General features: G+C 49.3%; 1 protein-coding gene across 4 annotated transcripts in view; it reads left to right on the top strand.

Moving 5' to 3' along the window:
• The first annotated feature begins 10,656 nt into the window (after positions 1-10,656).
• Positions 10,657-19,300, top strand: part of GNB1L (G protein subunit beta 1 like) — a 73,831-nt gene continuing 65,187 nt past the window's right edge. Inside the window, exons 1-2 of one of the 4 annotated variants that reach the window (XM_058281829.1) lie at positions 10,657-10,729; positions 11,045-11,137. The gene's annotated coding sequence lies outside the window, so the exon portion shown is untranslated. Of the gene's footprint in view, positions 10,913-11,044; positions 11,138-19,300 lie in introns of all 4 variants that reach the window. The other 3 variants (XM_058281832.2, XM_058281830.2, XM_071209928.1) reach the window with 3 other exon arrangements.

Below are 19,300 nucleotides of genomic sequence, written 5' to 3'. Positions count from 1 at the left end.
CCCTTTCTGTCATTGTGCTTCTCTCCCTTGCCCTGAAAGGACCCCCCTCCTTCATGTCTTCATTCCCAGCAGGGTACCTGGCACACAGGGGGTGCTCAAAGCATGGCTGACAGATGAACACTGGTGTTAAGGTTTAAAGTTCTGTTTTCCTAAATTTCTTGGTGCCCCGCTCTGCAAGTTCTGAGGATGCATGCACATTTGCTGCTTTGTGGCTGTAGAGAGAGGGGCGCAGCTTAGAACCTGACTCAACTCTGCCAATGACTCCCTTTTGCTTACCTCCTCCTGGTTTCATCATGCTGGGGCCACATGCCATGAAAGGTGAACAGGACACCAAATCTGCTGCAAGCATTTTGTGGAACCCTGAGTGTTATAACCACAAAGGCAGACACAGCTGGATTGTTGCTTGTATAAACAGATGTACAGAGGTACTGGTCTGGGTAATGACTAAGTAACTTGTAGAGGGCTAACCCTGCCCCAGATAGCAATGATAGCCTCTAGACAAAACAAAAAGGACAACTGTTTTGAAGATGTTGGTGAGCAACCAAAAGAAGACAGAAGCCAGGGGGGATTGAACCACAGAAAGAAGGGAAAGCATTGGGTAAGATCCAAGTTCATGTGGCTTTTCTCCTGTGTGTATTCAATCAGGTACAGACTGGATGGCTGGAATGTGACCAAAAAGCTGTAGTCGTATTAGTATAAATGGAGTTAGGGTTAGCTAGAGTGGCTAGAAATGAAAGAGAAAATCCCAGGAAGCAGGTAGCCACAAAGGAGGAGAGGCACCCAAAACATTGCAACTCTCCTCAATCCTTGGCTGACTTTTGAACTGCATGTGCATGAACAAGACTCAAGGAGTCCAGGAGGAAGCTAATAGCTGGAAGGCTGAAAGACCTGAGCAGATTTTTCAGCTGCTGCTTACTGCAGCAGAAAGTGTAAAAAGAGTTTGAGTTTCAAGTCCTGCACAGTAAGAGGGGCTGTGCTAATGCCTTGGGCTCCCCACTGACACCACAGAAAAGCCATATCTTAGACAAAAAGACTACATCCCAAAATTAAAGGATATGCCTTAGGACCGAGAGTGAAAATGAGACAGATCCACCCAGACAAACATAAAACCAAGCTTCCAAAAATTCAGAGTGTAAGGCCAATAATTTAACTGCTAAAACAAAAGAAGACAACATAACCCAGAGCCTCTGCAAAGTATCCTCTACAACGTCCAGAATGCAAAAAACAAAAAACAAAACAAAACAAAACAAAAACCATAAAAACACGCAAAGAACATGAAAATGTGATTCCTCACCAAGAGGAAAAGCAGTCGATAAAACAAACCCATGATGACCCCAGATGTTGGACTTAATTTAAAAGCAGCTATTATAAATATGTTTAAGACTCAAAAGAAAAAAGTGCCCATAAAATGAAAAGAGGGAATTTCAGCAAAGAAATAGAAAGTATAAAAGAGTACCAAATGGAAATTCTAGAACTGAAAAGTACAAGAACAAATTAAAATTTCACTAAATGGATTTAAGAACAGATTGATGATGGCAGAAAAAGGGTCAATGCACTTAAAGGCAGATTTTTAAAATTTTTCTAATAGAAAAAACAGAGAGAAACAAATTTTTTAAAACAGCCTCCGGAGCCTGGGAGACAATAAAAAGTCTAACATAATTGTAACCAGTGTCTCAGAAGGAGAGAAGAAACAGAGAAAGCTACAGAAAAGAATACTTGAAGGAATAATGACTTAAAATTTCACGATTTGGTAAAAAAAAAAAATCTACTTACAGATCTAAGAATCTCAGCAAATCCCAAGCAGAAAACACACCTAGGCACTATAGCCAAACTCCTGAAAACCAAAGATAAAGAGAAAATCTTGAAAGCACCTAGTGAAATAAGGGCACGCTGCATATAAGGAATACTAGTACGACAGATGACTGACTTCATGGTAGGAAAAAAATGTAGGTCAGAAGACAATGGAACAAATTTTTTATGTTCAAAAAGAAAAAAAAGTCAATCAAAAAATGACCATGTAGTAAAAATAGTATTAAAAAATGCAGGTGAAATAAAGACTTTTGAGGATAAGTGACAGCCAAAATAATTCCTTACCAGCAGACTCACAGCACAAGAAATGCTGTAGGAAGTTTTTTCAGGCTGAAGGAAATTATACCAGATGAAAATGTGGATTAACAGTAAGAAACAAGGAGTATGAGAAATGGTAAAAATATAAATAAAATTTTAAATGCTATCTTTTGCCTTAATATATTTTATTTAAAAGATATAGATTGCTTAAAACAAGAATTATAACAATGCATAGGTTTATTTGAATGTAAAACATATAAGAACAATGACAAAAAGATGGTTATAACTACAATTGCAAGTTTCTTACATTTAATATGAGGAAGCAGATGTAGCTCAAGTGATTAAGCACCTCCTTCCCATGTACAAGGTCCTGGATTCAATCCCTAGTACCTCCTTAAAACAAAGAAAAAAATGGCACAATATTAAGTCTAAATAGAGCATGATAATTCAAAAAATTAAAAATGCATAATGTACCTCCTAAAATCACCACTAAATAAATTATAAGAGGTACAGCTAAAAAGCCAAAAGAGGAATTAAAATAGAATATTAAACATATTTGATAAACTCAAAAGAGGGCAGAAAAGGAGGAACAGAAGAACAACATAAACAAATGAAATAGATGGGACAAATAGAAAATAAAAAAGTGAAATGATAGACACAAACTTAATCATATCAATATTTATATAAATAAATGGATGAAACTCTCCAAATAAAAGGCAGAGATTGTCATAGTGGATTTAAAAAAAGTAAAATCCAACTATATGATGTCTATAAGAGATAACTTTAAATATAAAGACACATCCAGGTTGAAAGTATAGGGATGGAAAAAGATGTGCATTCCAAAGGACAGTAAGCATTAGAAAGGTGATGTAGCCAAATGAAGAGCAAACAATGTGAACGTCAAGGGAAGAGATATTATCAGAAATAAGGAGAGACAATCATAAATCATGAATATGTATACATCTAATAAAAAAAGTGGCAACATTAAAGTGAGAAATGGACAAATCCACAATCATAGCTCAAGATTTTCAGATCTTTTTCTTGGAAATTGATAGAGCATCTGCTTTAGTCACATTCTTTTCAGTGCACATGGAACTTTCACTGGGTAGACCACACAATGGAGCTCAACAATCATAAAAATCAACAACAGAAAGGTATCTTAAAAATTCACCCAATATTTGGAAATCAAACAACACAATTCTAAATAACCCAGGGGTCAGAGAAGAATTCACAAGAGAAACTGGAAAATATGTTGAAGTAAATTAAAACATTACATATCATTATTCCTGGGAGGCAGCTAAAGAAGTAGTTAGAGGAAAATTTAGAGCTTTAAGGACTTCATGTGGGGCGGCAGACTTGGCCCAGTGGTTAGGGCGTCCGTCTACCACATGGGAAGTCCGCAGTTCAAACCCCGGGCCTCCTCGACCCGTGTGGAGCTGGCCCATGCGCAGTTCTGATGCGCTCAAGGAGTGCCGTGCCACGCAGGGGTGTCCCCGTGTAGGGAAGCCCCATGCGCAAGGAGTGCGCCCCGTAAGGAGAACCGCCCAGCGCGAAACAAAGTGCAGCCTGCCCAGGAATGGCGCCATACACACGGAGAACTGACACAAGGTGACGCAACAAAAAGAAACACAGATTCCTGTGCCGCTGACGACAACAAAAGCGGACAAAGAAGACGCAGCAAAATAGACACAGAGAACAGATAACCAGGGTGGGGGGGAGAAGGGGAGAGAAATAAATAAATAAATCTTTAAAAAAAAAAAGGACTTCGTCTTTAAAAAGAAGAAAATAGTCAAGGGGTATGATCTAAGCAAGCTCCTTAAGAATCCAGAAAAAAAAAGCAAGTTAAGGCCAACATAAATAGAAGGATAAAAACAATAAATATCAAAGTGGAAATCAATACAACAGAAAAAAAAATGGAATAAATGAATAATATAAAATATTGGCTATTTGAAAAAAATCAATAAAATTACCAATATCAGGGATGAAAGAGGAACTATTGTTATAAAGCCTATAGGCATAAAAGGATAATAAAGCCATATTATGAACAACTGTAGTTCAATAAATTTGACAATTTAAGTGAAATGGACAAATCCCTTTAAAGATACTGCCAAAATGTATGGAAGTAGAACATACGAATAGCCCAAAATCTAAAAAGGTAATTAAATACTTCATTAATAACCATCCTATAAAGAAAACTCCAGGCCCAGATGGTTTCACTGATGAAGTCTGTCAAACATTTAAAGAAGAAATAATACCAATCTCATACCAATTATTTCAGAAAATACAGAGGAAGAAGCACTTCTCAACTCTTTTTATAAGACCAAAATTACCCTGATAGCAAAACCAGACAAAGATATGAGAGAAAAGAACATAATAAACAAATATCTCCCAAGAACATAAATGCAAAAAGAAAACGACCAACCAATATCACTAAAGAACACAGATGCACAGAGCGCAGGCACAAAATGGCAAAGTTGGAAGTTTTACAAATGGCTCCCCCTACTTAAAAAAACTGAAAGAGCTGGAAAAAGAGATTGGAATTAACTAGGCGGCAACCCTGGATCCAGAGTAGACAGTTAGAACAACCAGAGGAGTGCCAGAGGAAGCGAGAGGTTGCCAAGAGCTGAGCTTTTGTAAGTGCAAGTGCAAATCAGGAACATGCCTCTGTTTGTCAGCCTCATGACAGTGGCTGCAGAAATGGGTGCGGGATTGACTGTAAAAGTGTGGAAATGGATAGAATTGATGGTAACACATTATAGTGAGAAAAGTAACAGATGGTAAGTGGGATAGTGGCTGAAAGGGGTAGTCTAGGGATGTGCCAATTGAAAGAAAGTTAGAGACTAATCTAGGGACTGAATAACAGCTAATGCAGAGGTGGATGAGGATTGTGATTTGCAAGAATGTTCTTCTATGAACTAGAACAAATGTACTTCACTATTACAAGGTGGTAGGAATATGGTGATGCATGGGGAAAAGACTATTACTGTAACTTATGGGGTACAGTTAACAACTATATTGTAATATTCTTGTAGCAATGTCAAAGAAGGTACTATCAATGGTAAGGGTAAAAAATGGGGGGTTGTGGGGTATATTAGTTAGTCAAAGGGGTGCTGATGCAGAATACCAGAAATCTGTTGGCTTTTATGAAGGGTATTTATTTGGGGTAGAGGCTTATAGTCACAAGGCCATAAAGAGGTGGTTACTTCCCTCACCAGTCTGTTGCCATGTGTTGGAGCAAGATGGCTGCTGATCTCTGTGAGGGTTCAGGCTTCCTCTTCTTCTGAAGGCTCCATGGTCCCAGTTTCTTCTGATCTCAGCTGGAAGCTGCAGTTAGGCTGGTTTCTCTCCCCAGGGCTTGTTTCTCTCTGGGCTCAGCCATATCATAGGCTATCAGGTTCATCTCTCTTCCTGGGGCCTCTGCTGTGTCTATGGAACTGTCTCTACTCCCCTGTGTTCTTCTCCCGTGTGTCTACTTCTGTGTGTCCTTGACTACCAGTTTATCTAGCCTACCAAGGGGCACTGGGACTCAACCTTGCATGCCCTAATCTTAACGTAATTTAATCAAAGATATCAGCTGAATCAAATACATTCAAAAGGTTTCACACCCAAAGGAACAGACCAGTTTACAAACATAGTCAATATCTCCTTTTTGGAATTCATAAATAATATCTAACTCCCACAGGGGGATTTATTCTTTTGGACTAAGGAAATGTTCAAAGGTTTACTGAGGAGATTACTGCACAACTCTGTGTTGAAAGTGAGAGCCCCTGAATGTACACTTTGGATAGAATGTACAAGGCATGGGACTGTAAAACACAGTGAACTGTGTGGAGGAAGATGAACTGTGCTTAACAGTACTGTAACAAATGTACAATAGTAATACATGGAGTCAATAATAGGGGGTATATATGAGGCCACAGCGGTAAGAGTCTAATGATGTACTTTCATAACCAGTAACAAATGTTCCACAAAATGTAAGGTGTTGGGGGAGGGGTGATGTATGGGAATTCTGCACATTATGCATGATTTATGGTAAGCTCACAACTTCTCTAATAAAAATATATATTGGGGGAAGAAAGAAATGGCTGCTGGTATGTGGGCAGGATTCCAGTATGGCTGGTTGGGGCCAGGGCTGAGGGAGGAAACCTCTTCCTCCGAAAGTTGGGGTTGAGGGTCACGGTTGGTCTGGGGAATCCCTGAAGGACAAGCGCAGAAGCTGGCCTCAGTTTCAGCTCTTGGCAGCAACAGATTTTTGACCCCTCAGTGCTTGACTTACAGCCTCCAAAACCACGAGACAATAAATTCCTGTTATTTAAGTCACCCAGGTTGTGGTATTTGTTATAGAAGCCCAAGCAAACTAAGACAACTTTAGGGCAGCAAAAATTTCTTAGGGCATAAAAAGCACTAGCCATCAAAATTAAAAAAGAAAAAAAAAAATCTGTTCCTCAAATGACATCATCTAGAAAAAGAATAGACAAGTGACAGATTGGGAGAAAGTATTACATATCTCTTCCAAAGACTTTTTTATTCAGGGCATAGGCAAAAACTCTTTCAAATCAATAAGAGAACAAACAACTAAAGGAGAATGTGGGCAAAATATCTGAAGAGATGTTTCACAAAAGAAGACTGACCAATGTCAGATAAGCCCAACATCATTAGTCACCAACCTGAATGAGATACCACTCTCTACTAGCCAGAATGGTTAAAAGGACAAAGATCGGCAATACCATGTGTTGGTAGAGCAAAAAATTGGAACTCTCATACATTGCTGGAGGATGTGTAAAAATTCCAGCTACTTTGGGGAACTCCCTATAGCTTCTTATAAAGTTAAATATGCTTCCACCCTATGACCTGGCAAGTCTGCTCCAGTGTGTTTACCCCAAAGAAATGAAAACTTGCATACACAAAAAGAACTTATTTAAGAAAGTTCATAGAAGTTTTATTCATAATAGACCCAAACTAGAAATCACCCCAATGTCCACCACTAAGAGAATGGATAAACTGTGTAGTCATGCAATACACAGTGATAAAGAGAAATGAAATTCACACACACACAAAATTGTATTGAAGTATATCATTCATACATGAACATACATAAACAATAAGTGTAGAGTAAAAGTTGTGAATCTACAAAACAAGCATGTATATTATCACACAGGGTTCCCACACATCACTCCCCCACCAATACCTTGCATTGCTGTGAAACATTTGTTACAAATTCTGAAAGAGTATTGTAATAGTATTACTATTAACTATAATTTGTATCTTACATTTGGTGTATTTTCCCCCGACCTATCCTATTATTTTTTTTGTTCATAGACCATACAATTTATCAAAAGTGTACAATCATTGGCATTTGGTATAATTACAGTTGTGCATTCATCATTTCAATCAATACTAGAGCATTTTCATCACTCAAAAAAAAGGGAAAAAACCACACACAAAAAAAACCATATCGCTATCACACCCTTATGACAGTGCTACTAATTACAAATCCTATGATTGCTTTCACCATTTCTACTAACATGGTGAATCTTACAAATATTATATTGACCGTAAGAGGCCAGGCAAAAGAATCCATGCAGTAGGATTCCACTTATAAATATTTTGTCCAGTATGGGCAAAATAAAGCAATGGGGAGAAGTTTTAACAGTGTTTACCTGGAAAGAATGGAGATTGACTGGCACTTTCCGGACAAGGGAAAGTTCCATAGCTTAATTTTGCATGGGGTGGTAGCTTTCATGCCCCAAAATAAATGAAACTCTATGGTTAGGATCTGTACATTTCATTGCACATAAATCTTCCCTCCATTAAAAAAAAAAGAAGAAAAAGAATAGAAGGAAATCTAGAATGAACACTGGCTTCTAAAGCCACAACGAATCCCCAGGGCACTGGTTCAGATAAACTAGAAGGATCTCTGGGGCATCCAGGCTAACCACAGGGTACAGCCCCAATGGCAGTGCAGAAAGGACACCCTTTTGTGGAAAATGGCCCTGGGGCCTCTGAGAAGGTGCCAAGGGATTTTGGGACTTTCTAGTGGGACAACAAGGTGGCTGGGTGAACAGAAAGACCCGACCACTCCCAGTTCTGGGCTCAGAAGCCCACCAGCTGGCTCTGGGGGAAGGCTCTCACTCAGGTTCATGTGCAAATAGTGCAGGAAGTTTCCGGGGGGACAGTCCCCACCTCTCCTGACCCCTGGTTCTGATGCACGCAGTTGCCGACACCAATCCCAAACACTTCCGGGGCCATGTCCTCACTCCACCATCTGTCCTTGGTCTGATCACCCTCTCTGGGTCACCCCACTCAAGGCAGGAGCAGGGGGTCTTCGCAAGAAGGGGCTGTGGGCTGGGTACAGACTCTAGTTTGCCATTGCTCAGATGAGTCTCGGCTTTCACAAACCCAGCTTTTTCATCTGTGAAATGGGCTGATCATCAGCAGATAAGAACCTTGTCATCAAATGCTGGACACTTGGTGAGCTGTTGGCAAAGTTTGCTGGCTCCACTAATGTGTGGGTAAAAAGGCAGCCAGGATCTAGCCCGTCCAGAAGCTAAAATCATTTTTAAAAATATACTTAGCAGTTGGGAAGGGGATGTGGCTCAAGCCATTGGGTGCCTGCCTACCACATGGGAGGTCCCGGGTTTGGTTCCCCGTGTCTCCTAATGAGCAAGACAGCAAGCTGGCACAATGGGCTGGCATGGCAAGCTGACACAATAAGATGATGCAACAAGGAGACAGAGAGAAGACACAAGAGGAAGACAGAAACACAAGCAGGGAGTGGATGTGGCTCAAGCAATCCGATGCCTCCCTCCCACATGGGAGATCCCGGGTTCGGCTCCTGATGCCTCCTAAAAAGATGAGGAGACACAGAGAGCTCATAAGGAACAGACACAGAAAGCAGACAGCAAGCGCAAACGAGGGAGGGGGTGGAGGAGAAATATAGATATATATATGTACATACATACTTAGAAGAAGGGCTGAAATAAAAAAGCAACTTGGCCTCCCCCCCCCCCCCCACACACACACAAAAAGGCCTTTTCTGACAACCTGGCCCACTCAGCTTAAACTTTTGTGCGAGGCCCCTGCCCACTTTCTGCTGAGTGGGCCTGAGCTGCCTAGGGCCTGAGGTAAGGCGAATTCTCAGGAACTCCCCCTCTCCTGAGGGAGGAAGTTTAAATTATCAGGTCAATTAGGAAGGATACAAGCGAAAAATCCAAGTTTCATTCACACTTCAAGGAGGCGTTTCCTGGCTGGGTGCCACTTTTATTATTTTTGGCAGAGGCGGCTAAAAACCCCACAGACCCCGCGAAAGTACAATGTGATCTTTGATTCGCGTTTCAAGGATCAAAGTCATTGAGTTTGGGTGTAAATGCAGATAACATTTCAGAGACTGTTTCATGAAAGGAGTCACTAGACCAGGACAGAAAGGGAGCTGGTGTGTTCTGTGCGCGTTCGCCTTGAGAAACCATTTTCCAGTGATTTCTGCTGCCCATGGCCCCAACGACCCCTGGCCTGCATCCAGGCCCACCGTCCACAGGGCCTTAGATCTTGGGCTGGGGAGCTGATGGCCTTTCCCCTTGTCTGGGCACTGTGAGGACATGGGAGGTGGGCCTCCCATGCAGGTGACAAGCATCCAACCTCATTCTCTACTGGGTTTTCCAAAGCCTCTGGGTGCTGACTGGGCATGCCACCCGTGGCGGCAGACTTGGCCTGGGCACAGCCCTGTGGGGAGGTCTTGGCAGCCTGCCCCTGTTATCCTCACTGGGTTCAGCCTTGGCTGGGGTAGGGTCAGGGTAACCCACCCAGGAAGAGAAAAACCCACAGGCCCCCTGCCTGCCATCACCCAGGCGTGCAGGTAGAAGGTCCTTGAGGCCGGCCCTGCCCTGCCGTCCCTCACTCTCCCGCGGAGCGATGGGACCCTGAGGCCGATCGGGGAGGGGGCGTCTGGAGTGGAGACCTGCCAGGAGTTGTCCAAGGAACCGACCCTGGGCAGCTGGAGACACTTGACTGACAAGGCGTTCCAAGGGCGCGCTAAAGGGGCCCAGTCCGCCCTGCAAGGTCTAGAGGCCTTCCAGGGCCAGCAACCCCCAGGTTCCATGAACCGCCATGCCCAAACGCTCCCTGATGTCCTCGGCGCCCCGCGCTTCCTCCCCAAGGCCTAGCGTCCCTCCTGACGCCCAGCAGCCCCCGACGCCCACAGCTCCCGGATGCCCAGAGGACGTCACCCAGGGCCGCGATGGCATTGCCTCCTCCGTCTCTGCGGATGGGGACCGGGTGGTCACCAAGTGGCGGGCCACGACACAGCCCACGGTCTCTTCGCCCGGGCCCCCGCCCACCCCAGCATCGCGTTCAGGGACAAGCATAGCTCCCCAGTCCGGATCCCGCGTCTGCGCACTGGGCCCGCCTGGCTCGCGGCACCAGACTCTGCGCGCACTCCCATTACTCCACGCGCTGGCGAGGCCCCACGGCGCACGGCGCAGGCGCAGCGGGACGGACACAAGCACGCGCGCGCGGCCAGGCCAGGAGGAGGGCATGGGGCGGGCCGGGAGGCGGCGCGAGGTCGTACGCGGCTGGCGCGCGCACGCAGGAGGCGTGGCTGCGCGACGCGGCGTCGTCGTAGGCGCCGCTCTTGTTCGACTCCGGTCTTCACAGCTCCCGCGGAAGGGTCAGTGGAACCGCGGTAGCTAGGCGGCTGGCGTGGGAGCCCCGGCGGCCGGCGTGGGAGCCCCGTGGGTAGAGCCGGGCCCGCGCCCCTCCGCCCCGGCCTGATTCTCCGTTCGCAGAGGGACGCTCGAGATCCCTGGCCTGGGTCTCCGGTGCCCTCCCGGCCGGCCGCCTCAGTTTCTCGGTCCGCGTTAGGGCCTGGGGAGAGGGGTGCGGGGCGCCTGGAGACTTTACGGGCCTTCCCCGCGGTCTCGGGAGGCCTTGCCTGCCCCCCCGCCTGGCCTCACCGCGTCCGATCTTATTCCCCTCCTTGCAGGTGGCGCTGGGACTCTCGCCCTCGGGAGCAGACCGCACGGTCTCTGATTGCAGACCTGTGGATGCTATTGGCGGGCACTTCGGATAGCCGCTGGTAGGTCAGCTTCCGATTGCGGTGGGACCTGTGCGCACGGATCTCCGCGGTTTCCTGCATGGCAATTGCCGGAGGGGAGGGGGGCGTTGCAGTAGTCTACCCTCAACTTGCTGCCAAGGCTTTGGGCAGGTCTTCCACTTCCTGGGGCCCCTGGGTCTCCTCTTTCCAAGTAGAGAACGCACAGGCGTCCATATGCTGCCTTTGGATTAGCAGACACAAACCCGCATGCCGGGGAAACACCAGAGCGCTGTCCAGTCCAGGAGAAGGGCCGAAATCCCGTGTTGCCAAGCAGGATGGGGAGAGACCAACAGATGGATAGTGGAGGGAGGCCCAAGGCTTAGGGAGACTCAGGCAGAGGCACGGCTGCCTGGGGCAGGGAGGCTTTCTCAGGCCTCAAAGGGAGAGGTACACAGACATGCAGGTGAATGGCCAGGGTAACAGGTAAAGTTCTGATTCAGGCAGCTTGTCAGGACTGGGAGAAAGAGCAGAGACCTGGGTGGCCCACTGCCTCCTGGGCGTGAGATGTGGTCTTTGTGGGTAGCCTGGCACCTAACCTCAGTGGTGGGAGGTGGGGACTCGACCAGTGGTCACTGCTTTTTTTAGAGCTCAGGACAGAGGATGGGACTGGGCTCCTGAGTGGACTTGATTCTGGTGCTACCCTTTAGAACTTTTCTGCCACTACCCTGGCATCTTCTCTTGCCGTAAGTGGGGGAATCCGGGCTGGACTTTGAGGTGGAGACCTGTGGAGTAGGGGAGGTAACTGCGAGAGTACAGATTACTTGAGTGACGGAAGTGCTGGTGGTCTGGGCAGCTTTGAGTTCTCCGAGGTGGGCTGGGCAGAAATTTCCACATGCCCTCCTCTCTGGAGAAAACTGCGTGTGGAGGCATGTGCCGGCCACGAAAGCCTTGGGGAGCTGGGGTACGCAGGGAAGAGTGCCTGGACAAATCGCACAAGGAGGGGTGAAACAGAGAGTTGGGTGGAGCCCGTGGGTGGGCCTCCCTTTGCAGAGGCACTGGGGAGAACAGTAGAACTCCTGATGATGGGGGCTTCTCTCCCCAGTTTGGGGATGTTTGGGCTTGCTCAGGGCCAGTGACTACCACATGGAGGAGCAGAAGGCCAGTGACTAGCGGGACTCACCAGGCCCTTCGCATAGATGACTTGGAGTGGGGAGAGAAGGTGCAGCAAATGGGATGCTGGGTTTTAAACTTGGTGGCTAGGATGCTGGTGCTGTTGGCCGGGATGGGGAGTGGCAGGGTGGAAGTGGCAGGGAGTCTGGAAAGCATGATGGGGTCGGGAAAGAGGAAGAACAGGGCAGCACCTGTGGGCTCCATCTTCCTGCTATGCTCCTGGTGCTGCACGGAATCCTTGGAGAAAGAGGCTGGGAGGTAAAAGGCTCTGTTGACACGGTTCATGTACTTAACAAGTTTACGGTGTTTGGGAGGCTAGGAGTCCACTTCGTAGCAGACTGTGAAGCAGGGTTTATAATCCACTTACGTGTAGTGGTTAAGCATGTGGTCTCTGGACCAGGTTCTCCCACCTCCTCCACATGTTGACTGTGGATGGGTTGTGTCCACCCCTCCATGTCTCATTTTCTAAGCATGAGGGTGATAATAGTACCAACCTCGTGGAGGTGGGGATCAGTGTTGTTTTGACAGTTTCAGAGGGTTCCATTCCTGCTCATCCTCCCTTTCTCCTGGGATTGACAGCATCTGTCATTACACCTTGCTCTTGAAATGCCACAGGCAGCATTTACCCATCCACCTGATCCCCCCCGCCCCGGGCAGGCCAGCTCCTGCACCCTTTCCTTCTTCTTCAGTCTCTTCATCGGGTGCCAGGGATTTGCCTGCTTGCTGCCACCTCCCGCCTGCCCCATGGTGACTGCTGGGCCTAGTTCCCGCTCTTCCCTGCCTTGTTTTTGGACAGATTTCCTCGGATGGTGTGGCCTGCGTCCGACAGTCCCATCAGCTCTTCCCAGCTCTACTGAGGTCGCGGCTGTCTGCTCCCCTGCTCCTCGGCATTTGCCCGGAACGGCCTGGCCCTGCCTCGCCCCCGCCTGGCCCATCTCTATCCTGTGTGTCCCGCACCTGGCCACTTCTGCCCATATCGTCTCTTCTCCCACTCTCCTTCCTTCCTTCTCCTAGCTGGTGTGTAAACCCTCCAGCTCCCAGCATGCTTGTGGCTGGCACCAGCAGCAGGGCCCTCATCACCCTGTCCAGGCAGCCACCAGTTACGCCAATACCTGGCCCTAGCAGCAGATGGACCGACCCTCGGCTGGGATCATGCACACCCGCCTGGTAGACCCCTGGATTGCGTGGCCCTGCTGTGGGGACCCTGTGTATGTGTGTGTGGTGAACAAGGCGAGCAGCACACCTGGGGATGAGCCCACCAAAGGGGGTGCCCCAGCTCACAGCCCCTCAGGGTGGACTCCCACTAGGTACCCAGGTCTTCAGCAGCTCCCTGCGGCTTCTGGATCGTTTTTTGGCCTAACTGGGTGGTTCCATGTCCTTTGGCCTCAAGCACTTCCAAGACACCTTCAGCCACATCTGCGAGATCATTGGGCACTTGATGGGCCGAACCCGGGCATGGGCAGCCCCTGACCTTGATGGGCCCTGCCCCTGCCTGACGATGCTGAGCTCTTCTGCCAGGACCTTGAGAAAGTCCTCCAAGACCCAGACAGTTTTGCTGAGTCCCAGGTGGCAGCGCTCCACCGCCTGTGGCCATGCAGCTATCCGTGGAGGCAGGACTTAGCCTGCTTCGCCAAGGCCCTGGCTGTCAACATGGTTGTCCTTCCCAGGGCGTGTCCCAGCCACTCCGGCCACCCCCGCTTGGCCTGGCCTTCACCCCACATCCACAAATGCTCAGCCCAAGTGGCTGCCAGCCAAGGAAAGCAGCTCTGGGGGTGGGGAACACCCTGCCTTGGCCAGTCCTGCACGCAGCACCCCCAGCGAGCAGAGGACGCCTGCAAACCTGACCCTGCACGTCCATACTCTGTGAACCATCCTTCCCAGAAACCAGACTCAGCTTGCCCAGGGCATCCTGGACCCCAGGCAGAGGAGGTGGTTTCAGAGACAGGCAGACCACACGGCATCTTTAGGGACCCCCTGGGAGGCAGAGGGTGCCCTGGAGACCCCAGGAGAACTCATAGCCCTGGACTTGTAACACTGCACAGGCAACAGTTCCTCTGGGAGACGTGGCCTACTTGGCCCAGGAGCCCCCGGCCCTCAAGCAGATGGAGGGGCATTACCTGGTGACTCCAGATCTTTGAAAGGAGCCTGCCCAGCACTGCTCGGGTATAGCCCTGTCTGCTCACCCCACACTGAGCACAAACATCTGACCCCCGCCCCCCCTCCCACGCCTCAGCTTCCCACTTCTCCCCTACAACCACCACGTTCTTAGTTTGCTATGCCCCATACCTCACTTGGGAGCACCATCTCAACCTGGATCCACTCCTGGCAAGTCTCCGTGAGGTGTTTGCTTCCCATCCCCCCACCCCCAAACTCCACTTTGAACCCTTTCCTGCCTTTGGCGCTTCTCAACACTGGCTGGGACTGGACTGGCCCTGCCTGCCCTGTGCGTTCCCCGGTCCTTGCATGGTGTCTTTGCTTCTGCCCCCTCCCCCTCATCTCCACCCTCTGCGATCCTTGTCCTGTTGTGTGGAATTGAAGTAAGGCTTCATGGAGAAAGTGGCCACTTGGAGCTTTCAATCTGAGTGGGAAGCTGTCTTGGCCAAATAAGGTGGTCCCCTGGGTGTTTTGCCAGTGGCCCTGACTGGTTGGGAAGGTTGGGGTGTGGCCAGGTGGGAACAAGCCCCTGCCAGTCCTCAACTCGGTGTTTCCCCATCTGTCCAGGTAGCATTCCTGTCCCACCTGTTCTTTGACATCTCAGTGCCTTGGCAAGTGCCTGCATGCTGCTCTCCACTTTCTGTACTTTAGTGGTCTCTGCACCCCTCTGGGTGCTCTCCTGTACCTTGTTGACTCAGCCTTTCAAACCCTGGTGGTCTAAGAGACTGGTGTCTCCCCAACAGACTGTGAACCTCAGGGCAGGGGCTCTATCTTAGCCCTGGGTCCCTGGTACACAGTTGATGCTCATTAAACGTGTGGGGTCAGTGACTGAGCCTGTGGCTTGGCCACCGACCAGCAGAGCCCTTATTCCAGTGGCGTCCCCGGTCAGTGTTCGTTGCTGGCATGGTGGTTTCCAGCAGCAGCATTGAGGACTGCGGGGTCTGGTTGAAGGAGTCGGGGCTAAAGAGGCAGGGATGGGAGGCCTGGTGACTGGAGGATGTGCTTGAGGACCAATTTCCCTGCGTGGTGGCAGTGGGTGGCAGGGAGCAGGCAGTAGGCCAGAGCCATGAGGCCCTGCCACTGGAATGAAGAGCAGCCTCTACAGGGATGAGCTTTCGCCTCACGAGAGCTGGCCATGTACGGCTCCCTTGAGCAGAGCTCAGCCAGGATGGGCAGGTGCGTCTGGCCCGGCAGATGGTGTGCACCTCTGTGGGGCAGTTAGCCAAGAAGTGTTTTAAGTCCCTTCCAGTTTTACAGATGTTAGGACAACAATTAAAGAGGAAACCCTCCTGAAAAGTAGGAAGAACAAAATAAATAGAAACATAAACTGGAAATAAAACTAGCTATTGGGGCGGGGAGGGGGAGGCGTGCAAAAATAATAGGCATCTGTTGGAAAAATTTTTTTGAAAAAAACATAGAAATTGTTTTAAATGTAAATAAAGATTGCTTGGTAACAGATACCTTGGGACTAAAACTGCAGGTCTTGAAACTAGATGAGAAGCTATCTTTAGGAAGCTGACCTAACCCCAAGAGCAAAACAAGCCAACAGGAAAACAACACGCAGTTTTCATTCTGGTCAGGTGCGGGAAACCCCTGGGCATTCTCTGTGTGTCATTCGGTCAGGGCCCTCCTTTGGCAGGCTCAGGGCAGACCGCTCCCCTGCGGCCTCTGCCAGGCACCTGGGGCCTGGCCTGCCTGTGGGTCCGGTGTCAGCAGCAACCAAGGGCCCTCTGAGCTGGCAAGATGACTGGCAGGGAACTTGTGGTCCCTGTGGGGCAATCAGGCTCTCAGTCACCCAAAGAATTGACAATCCCATCCTTTCTGGGCTCTGCCTGGACCTCCTTCCCCACCTCACCTCTTTCCTTCCATCCCCTTGGCCCAGACAACGATTGTGTCCCTGTGACGTTTCAGTGGACGGTGGCATCTCTGCCAGGGCAGATGGAGGGGATTTGGGGAGAGCGCAGGTGACTTGTTTTCCTATTTGAAATATGGGTTGGACTCTCATCGCTAAGGAAAGAAAGGTCCCATAGCAGCAAGGGGGAGTTGGGGGTGGCATGGCAAGGCTGCCTGTCACTGTGCCCACCGTCCCACAATCAGGAGAAGGTGGGGAGACTTGCCCAGCTGTCCAGGCAGCTTATGTCTCCAGCCTGTCATGGGCCCTGCTTTTTTGGCAGGTGCAATGACCAAGCTGCTCTCCCTCCTTGGGGAAGAAGAAACAGAGGGCAAGGAAAGGAGGCGCTGCTCCGTGTGAGCAGAAGGAGGGTCCTGGGGGCCGTCAGCCACTTCCAGGATCCTGCATGGAGTGGAGGGCCCTGAGGGTGGGTGCTGGCGCCCAGGGCCAGGCTGCGCTACCCAGGCCCTGCCTGCCTTCTGGTTCCTTGCACCTTTTCCTCACTTCCTTTGGAAATACCCAGAGGTTGTCTATCCTAAAGATAGGACGTGGTGTGCTGGATGGGAAGGAAATTTCTGAGAAAGGAAGCATTGAGGGTGAGGGTTTAGGAGCTATTAAAGCATGTAATAAAGCTACAGTAATTAAGGTACCTGGATATTGGTGTGGACAAATGGGCAGAGGATAGAGAACTGGAAATACAGCCAAAGAAATATAGATGTTTAGTACATGCTAGAGGTGCTGTTTCAAATTCATGGGGGCTAAAGTGGCTTATTCAATAAAAGGGGTGGGAACAACGGGCGAGCCATCTGGAAAATAGTAAAATTGGATACTTTCCTCACTCTTTATACCAGCATATAGTCTAGATAGATGAAATATTTCAGCATTAAGGAAAAAACATAAAAATACTGTAGGAAAATAGGGGTGGTTTCTTTTTCTTTGCCTGCGCTCAACAGGACTTTTAACAGTTTTAGATCCCCAGAATTGTCAAAGATTTGGAGAAACAGACCTCTCATCCTGTCATCATGGGTAGAAGTAGAAAATACTGCAGCATAACCACATAAAAATCTCATTCCCCCTGCTTACCTAAGTGCCCCCAGGCTGGCGCTCAAGGATGCCAGTTGCCCAGTGCCCGCGGTCCTGGGGTGAGTGGGGTGAGCTCTGAGCTCGGTGTCATCTCATTACCTCTTGTAAGCTGAGAGGCCCTTGGTGTCACCTGACCTCTGTAAGCTAAAAGAATGTCTCCCTCCCAGGGTAGTGGGGAGGCTTGAATGAGACCATGCCCGCAGAGGGCTCAGCATGAGGCATTACTATCAGCATGAACAGCCAAACTGAGAAGAGCCCACAGTCCCTCAGTCAGGAGCAGGTGAATAGCAACATACATCAGTCAGGGTGAGCCAGGTTGTGCCAGAGTAACAGAAATCTGTGATGTCTCTTCAACCCCATATGAGTGTTCATCTCTGACTCACCCAGGCTGTCCATCTGCCAGAAACTGGTGAGGACACGTTCCCTTGCTCCTGTGTGGGACAAACTCGACTGGACATATCCCATGGTCACAGAGGCAGGGGAAGGGAACACAGAGGACACGTGCCACTCCACTTAAGTGACCACGGCCAAGGTGGCCACAGAGCCACACCCAAGACCTCAAGATGGGCCCGCAGCTATTGAGAAGAGCAGAAATCTACTTAAGAAAGGGGTAGGGGTGGACCTGCACTGACACCTGTGGAAAGATGCCCCAGGCAGGTTTCCTTGGTTTCCCTTTGGCACTCTGGGCAGCACTGTCGCCAGCAGCCTCTGAATCTCTGAGTGTGCATGTGCAGAGTTCTTCCTGGTCCCATGCTCTGCGGCTCACTGACATCACTGCACCCTCACTCTTGGCTGGACATCTGCTTGCATCTGACCTCCCCCCACCCCCACAGCGGGTGTCGTCGTCTCCAGTTGAGGGAAGCTTTCCTGTAGTCGAGAAGCGTTTGCCTTTCACATTAAATCACAAGTCCACTCGCAGCGGTGTGTGGCGCCTGGGGGTCTGTTGCCATCACTGGAGAGCCCGTGCAAGGCATGTAATATGAGCGAGGAATAAATTTTTGATGTGCGAAGCCACTGAGGGTGGGGGCTTGTGTTTTCCACAGCATGGCCTATTGTAGTCTGTCTTGCTGGGTGGAGGATCCCGTTTCACCTTTGTTATGGGGCTGCGGAATGCCCGCATCAGGTGCGGGGCATTTGCCCCGGGCCCCAGTGCTGCCTGGCACAACCGCTGCACCTGCTTCCAGCCTCTGTGCTGCTTTCTCCCCTAGCACTTAATACTGGCTTTCAAGTGACTCTTGTTTATTCCGGGAAGGAAAGACACCCCTATGCCATACCACCCTGCCTATTTCCTTCTTCAAACGATCTTGGCTGGTTGTTTTTTTTTATTTTTAAAGGTTTATTAATCCCCCCCCCCCACCCTGTTGTTTGCACTCGTCTGCTCTCAGCTCTCAGTGGCGGCACAGGCCATCAGCTCTCCCTGGCAGTGTGGGCCAGCTTGCCTTCACCAGGAGGCCCAAGGAATTGAACCTGGGGCCTCCCATATGGTAGATGGGAGCCCGGTCACCTGAGCCACATCTGCTTCCCTGGTTTGTTTGTTTGAAGATACTGGGTATTGAACCCAGGACCTTGTACTTGGGAAGCAGGGGCTTAATCACTGAACTACACCTGCTCCCCTTGGCTGGTTTTTAAACATATTTTATCATACACACACAGAAGTAGACAGGATAGTGTCTTGAGTCCAGGGTACCCGTTGCCCAGCTCCAGCAGGGACCCGTCCCAGCCTCTTTGGGCCCTGGGCTCTCTGCATCGCGGACCACCTGTGGGGCATGCTTTCTGGAACGGCCAGGACTGCTGGAGCTCCCTGGGTTTCTCTTCCTGGCTGCGCTGTACTCATCTGTGGAAGGAGTGATATGGTCCCCTTATGTCAGTGAGGATGCAGCCATGGTCCCGCCTGGACCGAGCGCCCA

Source organism: Dasypus novemcinctus, chromosome 19 (genome assembly GCF_030445035.2).
Source record: "Dasypus novemcinctus isolate mDasNov1 chromosome 19, mDasNov1.1.hap2, whole genome shotgun sequence".
Lineage (NCBI taxonomy): Eukaryota > Metazoa > Chordata > Mammalia > Cingulata > Dasypodidae > Dasypus > Dasypus novemcinctus.
This window is presented reverse-complemented; position numbering and strand designations above follow the sequence as displayed.